This window comes from Taudactylus pleione, unplaced genomic scaffold, assembly GCF_031769625.1.
Source record: "Taudactylus pleione unplaced genomic scaffold, aTauple2 ptg000166l, whole genome shotgun sequence".
In the NCBI taxonomy this organism is placed as follows: Eukaryota; Metazoa; Chordata; class Amphibia; order Anura; family Myobatrachidae; genus Taudactylus; species Taudactylus pleione.
In genome coordinates, this window is record NW_028284568.1 from 2,119,337 (window position 1) to 2,133,788 (window position 14,452).

Sequence of the window (14,452 nt, forward strand, 5' to 3'; positions counted from 1 at the left end):
AATATGTGTGTACTATATAAAACACTGGTAATAAATTATATAATAATGATCTATATGTGTAAAACATACAGTAATCATTGACTGTTTTTTTGTTTCAGACTACAAGTGAAATTGTAATTGTTATATGTATGGTTTCTGTTTTTATTATACAATTTTTTTGCAAATTTCTGATTGCCATTTTAATTCATTAGAAACTGAGCTTTAATACTGAGTGATGTAAAATTGAAAGCACATGCAACTTGAATTTAAAGTCGTAGTATTTAAATGAAGCCTGGAACTGACCTTATCATCATAAAAATGTACCCTTTGTGGGTTCGAAATGAGTAAATGTTTATAATATAAGCTGATGGACATGCCTTTTACCCAGCTTTCCTGCACATCCTGCGGCTAGAGGTTCCCGGGATGGGTAACTGAATACCAGCCTCCATACACCGGATAGAAGTGCAGTTGGTTTATTGTCATAATGGGAAGTCTGCCCACAGATATAATATGAAGAGGTCAATCACTTGGTGACCCACTACTACAGGATCAGCCTTCCTGTGCCTTTGTTTAGCCTCAGTTTAGCCTCAGAAATCAAACTGAGGGTCTATATCCCAGAGAGTCACCTAGTGACCCAAGCTGGCTGATACCCTTTCACATTGCAAAAATAACCTGGGATATTGCCGGGTCAAACTGGGTCTATGTGTAATGTGAACGCACTCCCAAAAAAATTCCCGGGTTAAACACAAGAGCAAGCAGGGTTGAAGTGCAGTGTGAACAGGCCCGACCGAGGTTATCCAACCCAGCACTCAGCAAGCATCACTGATTGGATGTTCCTGTGTCTCACTTGATGATGTCAGCAGCCAGACACACAGGCAGCACACTGCAGACAACAGCAGAAGCAGCATTCTGGCAGCCTGGAGGGGGTTAATATCACTACTGTCATTACAGTGATGGCTATTTGGAGTTATGAAGAAGTGATCTGTACACTATGCTGTTAGAAGCTGCATCATTCTCTCACTGGCTGAGTCACACAGCAGTAAAGCACAAACACTTATGAACCCCAGGCTACACAGTGGTAATCCATCAGAAAATGTTTCCTGCAATGCTGGGAGCAGTCGCCATCCCTCTCTTGTGTTCCCTTTTGTGATCTTATCTTTGCAAGCCTGAAAAAGTCAATTTTTAATGAGATCCATTGGGTTTTACATGGCTGACCCGGGTTCAGTGTGAACAGGGCCAACACCAGAATAACAGTGGTCGAAGGTGCAGTGTGAAAGAGGTCTGACCTAGGTCACAGCCAGGTTGAACCCGTGTACAAAATCCCGGGTCATAGCCAGGTTGACGATGTGAAAGGGGTATGAGTGGAGCTGTATTATACCCCTTTTCCACTGCTGAAATAACTTGGGTTATTGCTGGGTCTACCGGGTTAGGACCACAGTGGAAACAGCTTCCAAAAATATTTTCTGGGTCTATTTACCCAGGTTATTGGAGCATCTGGAGAAGAGTGACGCATGGCAGATAATAACAGCGCTGGTTAACAGACACACACACAGCGTGAACCACCCACAGCTGGCATTTCCACCTGCAGTGCAGCCCAGGCAGAAAGGCAGCCACCGGCTAACACACACCCTATACTGCAGCCCAACCCACACCCTATACTGCAGCCCAACCCACACCCTATGCTGTACAGCAGCCTGACTTGCATCCTATAATGCAGCCTATCCCACCTGACCTGCAGGCTATACTGCAGCCCAACCCGCACCATACCCATACAGTAGCCTGACCTGCATCCTATATTGCAGCCTATCCCACCTGACCCGCAACCAATACTGTACAGCAGCCTAACCTGCATCCTATAATGCAGCCTATCCCACCTGACCTGCAGGCTATACTGCAGCCCAACCCACACACTATAATGTACAGCAGCCTAACCTGCATCCTATAATGCAGCCTATCCCACCTGACCTGCAGGCTATACTGCAGCCCAACCCACACCCTATACTGTACAGCAGCCTAACCTGCATCCTATAATGCAGCCTATACCACCTGACCTGCAGGCTATACTGCAGCCCAACCCACACCATATACTGTACAGCAGCCTAACCTGCATCCTATAATGCAGCCTATCCCACCTGACCTGTAGGCTATACTGCAGCCCAACCCGCACCCAACACTGTACAGTAGCTTGACCTGTATCCTATAATGCAGCCTATCCCACCTGACCTGCAGGCTATACTGCAGACCAACCTGCACAATATACTATACAGCAGCCTGACCTGCATCCTATTTTGCAGCCTATCCCACCTGACCTGCAGGCTATACTGCTGTCCAACTCACACCCTATACTGTACAGCAGCCTGACCTGCATCCTATATTGCAGCCTATCTCACCTGACCTGCAGGCTATACAGAAGCCCAACTCGCACCCTATACTGTACAGCAGCATGACCATCATCCTATAATGCAGCCTATCCCACCTGTCCTGCAGGCTATACTGCAGCCCAACCCGCACCATATACTGTACAGCAGCCTAACCTGCATCCTATATTGCAGCCTATCCCCCCTGACCTACAGGCTATACTGCAGTCGAACCCACAGCATATACTATACAGCAGCCTGACCTGCATCCTATATTGCAGCTTATCTCACCTGACCTGCAGGCTATACTGAAGCCCAACCCACACCAAATACTGTACAGCAGCTTGACCTGCATCCTATAATGCAGCCTATCCCACCTGACCTGCAGGCTATACTGCAGCACAACCCACACCCTATACTGCACAGCAGCCTGACTTGCATCCTATAATGCAGCCTTTCCCACCTGACCTGCAGGCTATACTGCAGCCCAACCCACACCCTATACTGTACAGCAGCCTGACCTGCATCCTATTTTGCAGCCTACCCACCTGAACTCCAGGCTATACTGCAGCCCAACTCACACCATATACTGTACAGCAGCCTGTCCTGCAGCATATATTGCAGCCTACCCACCTGACCTGCAGGCTATACTGCAGCCCTACTCACACCATATACTGTACAGCAGCCTGTCCTGCAGCCTATATTGCAGCCTATTCCACCTGACCTGCAGGCTATACTGCAGCCCATCCCACACCATATACTGTACAGCAGCCTAACCTGAATCCAATAATGCAGCCTATCAAACCTGACCTGCAGGCTATACTGCAGTCCAACCCACACCCTATACTGTAAAGCAGCCTGACCTGCTTCCTATAATGCAGCCTATCCCACCTGACCTGTAGGCTACACTGCAGCCCAAACAACACCATATACTGTACAGCAGCCTAACCTGCTTCCTATATTGCAGCCTATCCCACCTGACCTGCAGGCTATACTGCTGCCCAACCCGCACCAAATACTGTACAGCAGCGTGACCTTCATCCTATAATACAGCCTATCCCACCTGACCTGCAGGCTATACTGCAGCCCAACCAACGCCATATACTGTACAGGAGCCTGACCTGCATCCTGTATTGCAGCCTATCCCACCTGACCTGCAGGCTACACTGCAGCCCAACCAACGCCATATACTGCACAGCAGCCTGACCTGCATCCTATAATGCAGCCTTTCCCACCTGACCTACAGGCTATACTGCAGCCCAACCCACACCCTATACTGTACAGCATCCTAACCTGCATCCTGTAATGCAGCCTATCCCACCTGACCTGCAAGCTATACTGCAGCCAAACTCACACCCTATACTGTACAGCAACCTAACCTGCATCCTATATTGCAGCCAATCCCACCTGACCTGCAGGCTATACTGCAGCCCAACTCGCACCCTATACTGTACAGCAGCCTAACCTGCATCCTATATTGCAGCCTATCCCACCTGACCTGCAGGCTATACAGCAGCCCAACTCACACCATATACTGTACAGCAGCCTGCCCTGCAGCCTATATTGCAGCCTATTCCACCTGACCTGCAGGCTATACTGCAGCCCAACCCACACCATATACTGTACAGCAGCCTAACCTGAATCCAATAATGCAGCCTATCAAACCTGACCAGCAGGCTATACTGCAGCCCAACCCACACCCTATACTGTAAAGCAGCCTGACCTGCTTCCTATAATGCAGCCTATCCCACCTGACCTGTAGGCTACACTGCAGCCCAACCCGCACCCAACACTGTACAGCAGCTTGACCTGTATCCTATAATGCAGCCTATCCCACCTGACCTGCAGGCTATACTGCAGACCAACCTGCACAATATACTATACAGCAGCCTGACCTGTATCCTATTTTGCAGCCTATCCCACCTGACCTGCAGGCTATACTGCTGTCCAACTCACACCCTATACTGTACAGCAGCCTGACCTGCATCCTATATTGCAGCCTATCTCACCTGACCTGCAGGCTATACTGATGCCCAACTCGCACCCTATACTGTACAGCAGCATGACCATCATCCTATAATGCAGCCTATCCCACCTGTCCTGCAGGCTATACTGCAGCCCAACCCACACCATATACTGTACAGCAGCCTAACCTGCATCCTATATTGCAGCCTATCCCCCCTGACCTACAGGCTATACTGCAGTCGAACCCACAGCATATACTATACAGCAGCCTGACCAGCATCCTATATTGCAGCTTATCTCACCTGACCTGCAGGCTATACTGAAGCCCAACCCACACCAAATACTGTACAGCAGCTTGACCTGCATCCTATAATGCAGCCTATCCCACCTGACCTGCAGGCTATACTGCAGCACAACCCACACCCTATACTGCACAGCAGCCTGACCTGCATCCTATAATGCAGCCTTTCCCACCTGACCTGCAGGCTATACTGCAGCCCAACCCATACCCTATACTGTACAGCAGCCTGACCTGCATCCTATTTTGCAGCCTACCCACCTGACCTGCAGGCTATACTGCAGCCCAACTCACACCATATACTGTACAGCAGCCTGTCCTGCAGCCTATATTGCAGCCTACCCACCTGACCTGCAGGCTATACTGCAGCCCTACTCACACCATATACTGTACAGCAGCCTGTCCTGCAGCCTATATTGTAGCCTATTCCACCTGACCTGCAGGCTATACTGCAGCCCAACCCACACCATATACTGTACAGCAGCCTAACCTGAATCCAATAATGCAGCCTATCAAACCTGACCTGCAGGCTATACTGCAGCCCAACCCACACCCTATACTGTAAAGCAGCCTGACCTGCTTCCTATAATGCAGCCTATCCCACCTGACCTGTAGGCTACACTGCAGCCCAAACAACACCATATACTGTACAGCAGCCTAACCTGCTTCCTATATTGCAGCCAATCCCACCTGACCTGCAGGCTATACTGCAGCCCAACCCACACCATATACTGTACAGCAGCGTGACCTTCATCCTATAATACAGCCTATCCCACCTGACCTGCAGGCTATACTGCAGCCCAACCAACGCCATATACTGTACTGGAGCCTGACCTGCATCCTATATTGCAGCCTATCCCACCTGACCTGCAGGCTATACTGCAGCCCAATCCACACCATATACTGTACAGTAGCCTGACCTGTATTGTATATTGCAGCCTATCCCACCTGACCTGCAGGCTATACTGCAGCAAAACTCACACCCTATACTGTACAGCAGCCTGACCTTCATCCTATTTTGCAGCCTATCCCACCTGACCTGCAGGCTATACTGCAGCCCAACCCGCACCAAATACTGTACAGCAGCGTGACCTTCATCCTATAATACAGCCTATCAAACCTGACCTGCAGGCTATACTGCAGCCCAACCAACGCCATATCCTGTACAGGAGCCTGACCTGCATCCTATATTGCAGTCTATCCCACCTGACCTGCAGGCTACACTGCAGCCCAACCAACGCCATATACTGTATAGCAGCCTGACCTGCATCCTATAATGCAGCCTATCCCACCTGACCTGCAGGCTATACTGCAGCCAAACCCACACCATATACTGTACAGCAGCCTGACCTACATCCTATAATGCAGCCTATCCCACCTGACCTGCAGGCTATACTGCAGCCCAACCCACACCATATACTGTACAGCAGCCTGACCTACATCCTAAAATGCAGCCTATCCCACCTGACCTGCAGGCTATACTGCAGCCCAACCCACACCATATACTTTACAGCAGCCTGACTTTCATCCTATAATACAGCCTATCCTACCTGACCTGCAGGCTATACTGCAGCCCAATCCACACCATATACTGTACAGTAGCCTGACCTGTATTGTATATTGCAGCCTATCCCACCTGACCTGCAGGCTATACTGCAGCAAAACTCGCACCCTATACTGTACAGCAGCCTAACCTGCATCCTATATTGCAGCCTATCCCACCTGACCTGCAGGCTATACTGCAGCCCAACTCGCACCCTATACTGTACAGCAGCCTAACCTGCATCCTATATTGCAGCCTATCCCACCTGACCTGCAGGCTATACAGCAGCCCAACTCACACCATATACTGTACAGCAGCCTGCCCTGCAGCCTATATTGCAGCCTATTCCACCTGACCTGCAGGCTATACTGCAGCCCAACCCACACCATATACTGTACAGCAGCCTAACCTGAATCCAATAATGCAGCCTATCAAACCTGACCTGCAGGCTATACTGCAGCCCAACCCACACCCTATACTGTAAAGCAGCCTGACCTGCTTCCTATAATGCAGCCTATCCCACCTGACCTGTAGGCTACACTGCAGCCCAAACAACACCATATACTGTACAGCAGCCTAACCTGCTTCCTATAATGCAGCCTATCCCACCTGACCTGCAGGCTATACTGCAGCCCAACCCGCACCAAATACTGTACAGCAGCGTGACCTTCATCCTATTATACAGCCTATCCCACCTGACCTGCAGGCTATACTGCAGCCCAACCCACACCATATACTGTACAGCAGCCTGACCTACATCCTATAATGCAGCCTATCCCACCTGACCTGCAGGCTATACTGCAGCCCAACCCACACCATATACTGTACAGCAGCCTGACCTGCATCCTATAATGCAGCCTATCCCACCTGACCTGCAGGCTATACTGCAGCCCAACCCACACCATATACTGTACAGCAGCCTGACCTGCATCCTATAATGCAGCCTATCCTACCTGACCTGCAAGCTATACTGCAGCCCAATCCACACCATATACTGTACAGTAGCCTGACCTGTATTGTATATTGCAGCCTATCCCACCTGACCTGCAGGCTATACTGCAGCAAAACTCACACCCTATACTGTACAGCAGCCTGACCTTCATCCTATATTGCAGCCTATCTCATCTGACCTTCAGGCTATACTGCAGCCCAACCCACACCCTATACTGTACAGCAGCCTAACCTTCATCCTATAATGCAGCCTATCCCACCTGACCTCAGGGGCTGGCTGGCAAAGTTTAGCCTGGGGGGCATCCACAAAGCACTGGCCCATGAGTGGAGCCCTGATTTTTATAGCGCAAGTATCCTTCTTATTAGTAGCTATTAGGGGTGAGCGGGTTCGGATTTCTGAAATCCGAACCCCCCCGAGCCCCCCCGATCCGAGTCCGATCCGAGTCAGGCTCGACTTTTCCCGCCTGACTCGGATCTGAAATCGAGGCAAAACGTCATCATCCCGCCTTCCGAGTCTCGCGGGTTTTGGATCCTGTATAAGGTACCCGCGTTGGCGCCATTTTCTCACTCGGCTGTTGACAGTGAAGAGGGAGGGTGGGAGTTAGGGCTGGCTGGGCTGTGTAGTGTAGTGTAGTGCAGAGTAGTGTTGTGCTGTGCTGTACTGCGCTGTGCTGCTGTTGTCCACTACTTCAAAGTCCATAGGGGCTGGCTGTGTTGTGCTGTGCTGCTGTTGTTAATAGGGGCTGTGTCCACTACTTCAAAGTCCATAGGGGCTGGCTGGACTTGCGGTGTTGTGCAGTCAGTTCTCCATAGGGGCAGTGTCCACTCCAAAGTCCTCTGCAGTGTCCCAGTCCTAAAGGGGTGCTGTAGTGTTGTCCAGGGGGTGCTCTGTCCATCAGCGGTGCTCCCCCCAAGTGCTAAAAAAATAATATATTTTCTGTGTTTGTGAATTGTGTGCGCAGTAGCCGCACGTGCATCAACAAAGTAGTGCCAAGCGTGCGCCTGTGTCATAAGTAAAGGGCCGGCTGGCTTGACCGTTAAAGGGTGCTGTAACCCCCAAAGTACACTCCAGTCCAAACCAAAAAAAAAAATATTTTCTGTGTTTGTGAATTGTGTGCGCAGTAGCCGCACGTGCATCAACAAAGTAGTGCCAAGCGTGCGCCTGTGTCATAAGTAAAGGGCCGGCTGGCTTGACCATTAAAGGGTGCTGTAACCCCCGAAAATACACTCCAATCCAAACCAAAAAAAAATTATTTTCTGTGTTTGTGAATTGTGTGCGCAGTAGCCGCACGTGCATCAACAAAGTAGTGCCAAGCGTGCGCCTGTGTCATAAGTAAAGGGCCGGCTGGCTTGACCGTTAAGGGTGCGGTAACCCCCGAAAGTACACTCCAGTCCAAACCAAAAAAAAAATTATTTTCTGTGTTTGTGAATTGTGTGCGCAGTAGCCGCATGTGCATCAACAAAGTAGTGCCAAGCGTGCGCCTGTGTCATAAGTAAAGGGTCGGCTGGCTTGACCGTTAAAGGGTGCTGTAACCCCCGAAAGTACACTCCAGTCCAAACCAAAAAAAAAATTATTTTCTGTGTTTGTGAATTGTGAGCGCAGTAGCCGCACGTGCATCAACAAAGTAGTGCCAAGCGTGCGCCTGTGTCATAAGTAAAGGGCCGGCTGGCTTGACCGTTAAAGGGTGCTGTAACCCCCAAAGTACACTCCAGTCCAAACCAAAAAAAAAATTATTTTCTGTGTTTGTGAATTGTGTGCGCAGTAGCCGCACGTGCATCAACAAAGTAGTGCCAAGCATGCGCCTGTGTCATAAGTAAAGGGCCGGCTGGCTTGACCGTTAAGGGTGCTGTAACCCCCGAAAGTACACTCCAGTCCAAACCAAAAAAAAAATTATTTTCTGTGTTTGTGAATTGTGTGCGCAGTAGCCGCACGTGCATCAACAAAGTAGTGCCAAGCGTGTGCCTGTGTCATAAGTAAAGGGCCGGCTGGCTTGACCGTTAAAGGGTGCTGTAACCCCCGAAAGTACACTCCAGTCCAAACCAAAAAAAAATTATTTTCTGTGTTTGTGAATTGTGTGCGCAGTAGCCGCACGTGCATCAACAAAGCAGTGCCCAGCGTGCGCCTGTGTCATAAGTAAAGGGCCGGCTGGCTTGACCATTAAAGGGTTCTGTAACCCCCAAAGTACACTCCAGTCCAAACCAAAAAAAAAATTATTTTCTGTGTTTGTGAATTGTGTGCGCAGTAGCCGCACGCGCATCAACAAAGTAGTGCCAAGCGTGCGCCTGTGTCATAAGTAAAGGGCCGGCTGGCTTGACCGTTAAAGGGTTCTGTAACCCCCAAAGTACACTCCAAAACAAAAAAATATATATTTTCTGTGTTTGTGACTTGTGTGCACTGTGGCTGCACGTGCATCAACAAAGGAGCAGCGCCAAGCGTGCGCCTGTGTCCCATAAGTAAAGAGCCGGCTGGCTCATTTCTTAAAGGGTGGTGTAACCCACAAAGTGCACTACTCTCCAGCAAAAATAAAAAAATATTTTCTGTGTTTGTGTGCGCTTTAGCCGCACGTATATATCAATATAACATAAATGGAGGACCAAACTTTCTCCGATAAAAATAAAATAGGGAAAGATCAAGAACCACTTCCTCCTAGTGCTGTTGCTGCTGCTGGGAGTTGTTCATCATCCCAGAGAGGAAGTAGGAACATCACTACTTTTACTAAACAATTGACCGTCCAACAGTCCCTAGCGATGAGGATGAAGTACGACAGCAGTCATCCTGAAGCAAAACGTATAACTGAGGCCTTGACTGCTATGTTGGTGTTAGACGTGCGTCCGGTACGCCATTAGTGCAGTGGGATTTAGACAATTGATGGAGGTAGTGTGTCCTCGGTTCCAAATCCCGTCTAGATTCCACCAGCATCCTCAAAGCAGCAGCGACAAGCGTGCGTCTGTCTGTTAAAGGGTGGTGACACCCTCAAAGTGTGCTACACAAACAATTAAAATATTGTTCTTTTTTTTTCTGTCTTTGTGAAATGTGTGGGCTGTAGCCGCACCTGCATGCTTAAAGCAGCAGCGACAAGCGTGCGTCTGTCTGTTAAAGGGTGGTGACACCCTCAAAGTGTGCTAGACAAACAATTAAAATATTGTTCTTTTTTTTTCTGTCTTTGTGAATTGTGTGGGCTGTAGCCGCACTTGCATCCTCAAAGCAGCAGCGACAAGCGTGCGTCTGTCTGCTAAAGGGTGGTGACACCCTCAAAGTGTGCTACACAAACAATAAAAATATTCTTCTTCTTTTTTCTGTCTTTGTGAATTGTGTGGGCTGTAGCCGCACCTGCATCCTTAAAGCAGCAGCGACAAGCGTGCGTCTGTCTGTTAAAGGGTGGTGACACCCTCAAAGTGTGCTACACAAACAATTAAAATATTGTTCTTTTTTTTTCGGTCTTTGTGAAATGTGTGGGCTGTAGCCGCACCTGCATCCTTAAAGCAGCAGCGCCAAGCGTGCGTCTGTCTGTTAAAGGGTGGTGTAACTCTCAAAGTGCTCCAAAAAATAAAAAACTATTTTTTTTATGTGTTTGTGACTTGTGTGCGATGTAGCCGCACTTGCATCCTCAAAGCAGCAGCGACAAGCGTGCATCTGTCTGTTAAAGGGTGGTGACACCCTCAAAGTGTGCTACACAAACAATAAAAATATTCTTCTTTTTTCTGTCTTTGTGAATTGTGTGGGCTGTAGCCGCACCTGCATCCTTAAAGCAGCAGCGACAAGCGTGCGTCTGTCTGTTAAAGGGTGGTGACACCCTCAAAGTGTGCTACACAAACAATTAAAATATTGTTCTTTTTTTTCGGTCTTTGTGAAATGTGTGGGCTGTAGCCGCACCTGCATCCTTAAAGCAGCAGCGACAAGCGTGCGTCTGTCTGTTAAAGGTTGTTGACACCCTCAAAGTGTGCTACACAAACAATAAAAATATTCTTCTTCTTTTTTCTGTCTTTGTGAATTGTGTGGGCTGTAGCCGCACTTGCATCCTCAAAGCAGCAGCGACAAGCGTGCGTCTGTCTGTTAAAGGATTACATCGGTGACAGCATCCAAGTAGGCATGTCAGACAGTCCGTACCTGTACTGGCAGGAAAAAGAAGTAATTTGGAGGTCCCTGTACAAACTGGCTCTATTTTACCTGAGTTGCCCCCCCTCCAGTGTGTACTCCGAAAGAGTGTTTAGTGCAGCCGGGAACCTTGTCAGCGAAAGGCGTAGGAGGTTGCTTCCACAAAATGTGGAGAAGATGATGTTCATAAAATGAATTATCAACTCTTCCAGGGAGACCAGCCTCCAGAACGTACAGAGGGACCTGTGGTTCCAGCAGGGATGAATTAATACTCTGTGAGGATGAGGATGTACACACTGAAGAGGGTGAGGAATCGGTGGATGAGGAGGATGAGGATGACATCTTGCCTCCGTAGAGCCAGTTTGTGCAGGGACAGATTAATTGCCAGCTTGTTTTGTGGGGGCCCAAACGAACCAATCATTTCAGCCACAGTTGTGTGGCAGACCCTGGCGCTGAAATGATTGGTTTGTTAAAGTGTGAATGTCCTGTTTATACAACATAAGGGTGGGTGGGAGGGCCCAAGGACAATTCCATCTTGCACCTCTTTTTTTTCTTTGCATTATGTACAGTTTGGGGCCTAGTTTTTCAAACTGCCATCCTGTCTTCCACTGCAGTTTCACGCCTAGATGGGTCACGTGTTTGTGCCGCCCACTCGTGTTGCTTAGCATAGTCATCCAGCTACCTCAGTGCAACCTTTTGGACATAAAAACACTATTGTGAGGTGTGAGGTGTTCAGAATAGACTGGAAATGAGTGGAAATTAAGGTTATTGAGGTTAATAATAGCATAGGAGCAGAAAAACCTACAAATTCTGTGATTTTAGCTGTTTTTATGATTTTTTTCAAAAAAATACAGATCCAAAACACAAAACCCAGAACCCAAAACACGGAAGGGTGGTTTTGGCAAAACCAATCCAGATCCAAAACACGAAGAAAGATCCAGATCCAAAACCAAAACACAAAACACGAAAAGTGGCCGGTGCACACCCCTAGTAGCTATGCAGCCCCAGGTTTAGACAGGATAGACAGGCGGTACTCCTCCTTAATTAAATTCATTTTTTTTTATAGCTTTATGTGCAAGTAGACGCTTCAAGGTTCTTGAACCTTTTTATCAGGACGTGTAGCAAGGAAAAAGAAAACATGTCTTACCTTTATGAGTGCAATTCTAGTTTGTAAGGGACGTGGCCATGCTGAGTCCGTCTGGCGGTGTGAGAGCGTTGCATACAGCAGCATCACAGAGTCTGGTCTGGTAAAATGACGTTGGGCGGTTGCCTGGAAACCGTCGATGCTTCGCTGAGCAGCCGGCTGAGGAGGGTGATCACAAAGGTAAGACATGTTTTCTTTTCCATGTTTTCACATATTTATATTCCCCTTCTATGCCATGTGGGTAGTAAAGATTGACTTTGAACAGTAATGACATCAGAGTACAAAAACTGAAGGGGATATATCCACTACCCAGCTCACACCCCTTCTATATTTAAACTGTACTCACATATATATTCCCTTTCCTCAGAGGGCGTGTCTGTGCCTTTGGTGATAATACTGAGAGTCACTGTCTGAGTAGTAGTACATTCCCCCCCAGCAGGCACACACAAACACCGTGGCCACCCAGCAGCACACTGTGAAGACGCCATTGGCACCCAGCTCAGACAGTTGCGAGGGAGGCACATTGCGATAAGCCTGTACTAACTGCGTGTGTGTGTGTGTGGGGGGGGGGGGGTAAACTGTTATTATGCAGACAGAAACTCACCATGCTGAGCCTCTTCAGTACGCTCCTTTCTCGGCCGCGACTCCTCTCCTTCACAGCTCAGCAGTGAAGCTGCGCATGTGATGTCGTTATGTCAGGCGCGCTGCTCCAATAGGATAAAAAATAAAACTTTATTGCACTGGCCACTAGCCAGTCGCAGTGCAGTAATTAGACGCACTGCTCAACAGTGAACGCTGCCCGATCGGAGATAAGCTGAGCTCCGATCGTGGCATCTGGCCCTGAAACAGTGTGAGGCGGACTGGCAGCAATGTGCAGGGGTCTGGCCAAGCAATCCGCCCCTGAGCGCAGCCCATTCTGCAGGGACCAGTGGCCAGCCCAAAGTGCAGCAAATGGGACCGGCCCGGGGGGCGTCTGTCACCCTGCCCCCCGGCCCAGCCCGCCTCTGCCTGACCTGCAGGCTATACTGCAGCCCAACCCACACCATATACTGTACAGCAGCCTGACCTGTATTGTATATTGCAGCCTATCCCACCTGACCTGCAGGCTATACTGCAGCAAAACTCACACCCTATACTGTACAGCAGCCTGACCTTCATCCTATTTTGCAGCCTATCCCACCTGACCTGCAGGCTACACTGCAGCCCGACAAACACCCTATACTGTACAGCAGCCTGACCTGCATCCTATATTGCAGCCTATCCCACCTGACCTGCAGGCTACACTGCAGCCCAACCCGCACCATATACTGTACAGCAGCCTGACCTGCATCCTATATTGCAGCCTATCCCACCTGACCTGAAGGCTATACTGCAGCCCAACCCGCACCATATACTGTACAGCAGCCTAACCTGCATCCTATATTGCAGCCTATCCCACCTGACCTGCAGGCTATACTGCAGCGCAACTCGCACCCTATACTGTACAGCAGCGTGACCTTCATCCTATATTGCAGCATATCCCACCTGACCTGCAGCTATACTCAGGCTTGCTTACCCTCCCGATTTGGCCGGGAGCCACCCGATTTTCGGGTGCCGCTTCCGGCCCCCCTGAAAGGCAGACAAGCCTCCCGGAAGCTTGCGACCCTCCCGACCTGCCCCCGAAAAAAACGGAAACCCCCGCAGCGGGGGGCCCGATGACGCGATTCGCGCAGAATCGCGTCATCGTGGCCTCGCCCCCTGCTTCACAATGCTGAATATAACAGCATTGTGAAAAGGGGGCGGAGTCACGATGATGTGATCATGCATCCCCGCCCCCAGTGTGACACCAAATGGCCGCCTCCACCCCAGCCCCGCCCCCATTGGCCGGTCCCGCCCCTTGCATTTAGCCAACAATCAGCTCCCTCCCGGAAGGCTGGAGCTTATTGTCGGCAAGTATGGCTATACTGCAGCCCAACCAGAGCCGGATTAAGGGGGGGGGCAAAGGGGGCAAGTAACCCCGGGCCCCCCTCTCACAAGGGGCCCCCCTGGACCTGTAGAAAACTTTGTGGTTGGGTCCAACATAATAGTTATTTAGACACTGAATGGTCCATCTGCCCACCCAAATAGGCAAAAATAAAAA